The sequence below is a fragment of the Triticum aestivum genome, chromosome 5D, assembly GCF_018294505.1.
Source record: "Triticum aestivum cultivar Chinese Spring chromosome 5D, IWGSC CS RefSeq v2.1, whole genome shotgun sequence".
Classification (NCBI taxonomy): Eukaryota; Viridiplantae; Streptophyta; class Magnoliopsida; order Poales; family Poaceae; genus Triticum; species Triticum aestivum.
The window spans coordinates 410,159,649-410,164,412 of NC_057808.1; the positions used below are offsets into that span (position 1 = coordinate 410,159,649).

General features: G+C 48.1%; 1 long non-coding RNA gene across 1 annotated transcript; it reads left to right on the forward strand.

Annotated features, from left to right (window-relative positions):
- Window positions 1–2,019: 2,019 nt before the first annotated feature.
- Window positions 2,020–4,465, forward strand: LOC123125179 (uncharacterized). Its single transcript, XR_006461324.1, has 4 exons — window positions 2,020–2,276; window positions 2,352–2,491; window positions 3,708–3,756; window positions 4,369–4,465. It is a non-coding gene; the product is annotated as an uncharacterized lncRNA (long non-coding RNA).
- The last annotated feature ends 299 nt before the right edge of the window (window positions 4,466–4,764 follow it).

Sequence of the window (4,764 nt, forward strand, 5' to 3'; positions counted from 1 at the left end):
ATGCAGCTCTGGAGTGTGACCCCCTTCACGGAAGGCGCTACCGTCGGCACTTGGAGGGGGGAAACGGCCGCGCCGGGTCGACACGAGGGGGATCCGATGGTGGGTTGGGCCCAGACCTTGTTCTGAAATGTTCCTATCGGCTGATCTATCACAACCAGGTGGAAAAGTCCGTTTATCAAAGGGCGTCCAGTGAAAGTCAAAGGCCTAGATCTCTGGGTCAACGGGGCTAGGGTAAGGCCGGTTGGGGGCCTTCGGGGGTAGCAATGCCACCAAAACTTGCATTGTGTCTTAATATATGTATACAAGCGTGATGGAGGGTTGAAATAGCCAACGGATTAACGGGCAGCACACTTCCTTCACAAAACCGGACACGTTCTCTCGATAACTAGATACTACCTTGGAGATGGTGTAGTTTACAAGCGGTCTCTGGTCAGGCTTCTGTGAAACATGCTCAAACTTTTACCACACCCTACAAGGGCCATATGACTACACCATGCCAGGTCCCGAGGATTTCCGGCATCATATGATTTCCCGTGGATTTTAACGGCTAGATCCGGCATGCTGCCGAGGTACATTCACCCTACGGTGGTGGGACCTACCCCTCCTTTTGTTGCACTAGGCCTACACATACCGCAAAGACATCATATATGATTTGACAAACCACTTCTGGACATCATTTTAGGTGGCTGCCGTGCAGATCTGCAATTTCTCGCGTTTAAACCCTACGGATGCAGTAAATGTGTCAAATATTGCAGGCGGGCCCGAAAAATGCCATGTACTGGCACGTGTCATGCAATGGCCCCCTTTGAGAGCACGAGAAGTTTCGAGGTCAACGGAGCAACGGGCAACACACTTCCTTCACAAACCAGACACGTTCTCTCTCGATAGCTAGATACTACCTCCGAGATGGTGCAGTTTCAAGCGACCTCCGGTCAGGCTTCTGCGAAACGTGCTAAAACTTTCACCGTACCCTACAAGGGCCATATGATGACACCGTGCCAGGTCCTGAGGATTTCCGGCATCGTATGATTTTTGGTCCATTTTAACAGCTGGATCCGGCATGCCGCGAAGGTACATTCGCCTCCCGGTGGTGGGGCATGCCCCTCCTTGGCTTGCACTAGGCCTACACATACCGCAAAGACATCATATATGATTTGACAAACCACTTCTGGACATCATTTCAGGTGGCCGCCGTGCAGATATGCAATTCCCGCATTGAAACCCTACGGATGCAGTAAATGTCTCAAATATTGCAGACGGGCCCGAAAATTGCCATGTACTGACACGTGTCATGCAATTGCCCCCTTTGAGAGCACGAGCAGTTTCGAGGTCAACGGGGCAAGGGGCAACACACTTCCTTCATAAACTGGACGTGTTCTCTCTCGATAGCCAGATACTACCTCGGAGATGGTGCAGTTTACAAGCGACCTCCGGTCAGACTTCTACGAAACGCGCTAAAACTTTCATCACAGCCTACAAGGTCCATATGACGACACCATGCCAGGTCCCGAGGATTTCCGGCATCGTATGACTTTTGGTCGATTTTAACAGCTGGATCCGGAAGCCGCCGAGGTACATTCGCCCCCCGGTGGTGGGCATGTTCCTCCTTTGGTGTCGTCGTTCGATGGTGAGGGACGTCGCACGTGTCATCGTCGACGGTGCGACTGTGCGAAGGTCCCCGTCCGGACTCATAGTCATCATACCGAACGCACCATTCCCCGATCCATTCCCTCCCCACCTCACCAGACCATCTCCTCTTCGCCGCCCTCCTCTCCCCTCACGGATCATCGACGGTCGGTGCAAGAGGGTAGAAAAAATTAGAAGAAAAACAAAAGGGAAAACACAATTGTATGAGCTTCGTTTCTATTGGTGGAAACTTTGTGCCACGGATCGATGACGTGGCACATATCCATCCATCTATCCATCTAGCTATCCACCCCACGACCATCCATCCATCCATCCACCCAACCCCTACCTCGCTCTCTCCGCACGAACCTCTCTGTCTCTCGCGACTCCTCTCTCCCCCACGAGCCTCTCTCCCTCGCCGCCGCCACCACCCACGCCGCCCAGTTCCGGCGAGCTCCGGCGGCGCAGCACGCCCCCGAGCTCCCCTAGGTCCGCTCCACCTCCCCCTCCGTCCAGAATCGGCGCTCCCGCCCTCCACTGTCCCCGTGACTAGCTAGGGTTTCGGCCGCCACCCCCAACATCGCCGGGATCAGCCACATCCGGCGACGGCGAGGCCAGAGCTCGACGAATCCGTTACCGGTGTGTCGCAGGTACGTCCTTCCCCTCTTTCCTCGCCCAGATCCACCCTCCCCACCTCACCTTCTCCTTTCCTTCCCTTGCTGCAGGTCACCTTGGCGCGGTCTGGACGACGACGACGGCAGGAGGGCGCCGTCCTTCCTACTGGCGCACCTAGCTGGCGGCCCTGTCCTGCTCGAGGAGGCGGGCTGTCTAGCTCAAGCACGGCCACGACGACCCACCTCGGCAGGTAGCACCTCCATCTCCTCCGCCTCCTTCCTCTGCTCACTACTGCTGCTGCTAAGTAGAGGAATATGTGATGCCAAATCCTCTTGTGTGAAGGAATTCTAGAGGGATTTGTATGAACAAGTCCTTTATTTATTTATTTGTCTAGTGAGTACCAAACAGAGAGAGAAGATGAGTTTAGAATCCTGGTTCTTTAGTTAGATAGTACCAATAGGGATTGGTTAATTTTGCTGCTACAACTCGAACGGAGATGATGAGCGAGGTGGAGTAGAAGGTGATGAAAGTCGACGCAACGCTGAGCCAAACCCACTCCTTGCCGACGCAACCTAGCTGTGGTTCTCTTAAGTCACGAAGCTAGATATATCCTTCACCGGTAGCTAGTTTGATCTATCCTGATGGACAAGCTAACATACATAGCAGTAGTTGCTTTTTTTATCATTCCCCCACCGGCCAGAGCACAACGTACACACAGAGAGAGAGCAAATCTCTAGTTAGCTTTTTTTAGTTTGTCCTCTAATTAGCAGAAACTACTCATTCTTACTCCCCGCAGGTGGCTGGCAGTATCATCCTTGATCTATATTTTTTGGATGGTTAGTCAAAGAGCATGTGATTAATAAATTAGAGGAAGTGCAGGTTACTTTGTTGTTTCCCCTAGATCTGTTCTCACGAACATGCATATGCATCACACTAATCTGCTTCTTCATAATTATTGAATCCAAGCATGTAAGTCGCTATAGCATTTGCACATCAATCCAGATATGTTTCATTACTCCAGTTTCTACCTTTAGTTTTATATATGGGCTAGCTACTACATAATTTAATTACTCTGCATATTTTGTATTACCTGAACATGGATAAATTGCATGTAAAATTTTGGTTCCCATAGATCTCTCGGTTGAGTCAAGGACTCTAGGTAGCAATTTTTTCTATCTCAATTTCATTTGCTATAGTCAGTTACTATTTCGCATTAATATGTTCAGATTCCCAGGTATGATTAATTGATCATATGTACCTTTGGATCTTCCAAAACAATCAACATTTTATCTGCGCTATTTTCTTTCACATTTGCCATTTTGTTCATATCTGTAGATCTATTTATATATATTGTTTTTTTGTTTCTGCCAACCCACATATGCATCAATTTGAATGAACTTAAATTTGATCCTTTATTTGGTATTACCTACATAAAATTGATTATCCATCTCTTCTTTGATGCACAGGTAGGTACCGCTGATGTACTGGAGCCTTGATCTTAATTTTTCTTCATTGGTAATAATATCATCTCTCAAGAAGTCCTTTACAGATATATGTAGTACAGCGGGTCATTATTTATTTGTTGCTGTGATGTCGAGCTCTGTTTTCTTTATTATGACAAGTTGCAAAATTAGTAGTGGGAAGTAAACTTTTGTTAACTTGTTGGCTGAACCAATGGAACTACTGTTATTTTTGATTTGCTGCTCAACTAGTGCTGCAATGATGGAACCGATGATTGTGCATGATGCATCCATCCATTCTATCGGAGTGGCTGTGTTTTTTTCTTCTTGTGCTAAGATTGATAGCATCACATATCCTATTATTTTGTTTCTCCAGTAGAGCCTTGTGAGTTGATGTGTCTGCCACCGTCCTCGAATGGTTGTGCAATAATAATGGTCCTAGCTAATTACTAGTATGTGCTGTTGCTAAAACAACTTGCTCCTCGATTAGCAACAACAACAACCACGCTTTGGTTCCCCAAAATTCAGATGGCACTTGCATCTCTACATACACACACATATGAATATGCACCTCGGTTTGGTTCAGTTTGCATGTTTACATTTGCTTTAACTTTGACTGAAACTATCTTGGTGGCACTTGCATCAATGGTGTGTTCTGCCCTTGTAGATGTCCTTGGAGAAGATGGCCATTGGAGTGTAGGGGAGGAACAACCTTGTCTTGCTCGAGGAGGACCACCCGATCTCGACGACGGCACGACAACAGGCTGTTGTGGAGCCTTAGAATGGGAATGTTATGTACATAAAAAATATTCTATGGTCTGTGTTTGCAAATCCATGGTTGTTGAATCATGTCTATATAAGCATTTGTAAATAGCTAGCCTTTTTGGCTAATCTTTTTTTTTGGTTCTGGTGAGCAAGTATGCCGACGGCAATGCCGTAGGCATAGATGGCTCTCGTGATACCAGCAGCTGCCATGTGGCGTGTATGCCTACGGCAAAGCCGTCGGCATAGTTTTGCATCTATGCCTACGGCTAAGCCGTCGGCATAGCCCTGCACCAGGAGC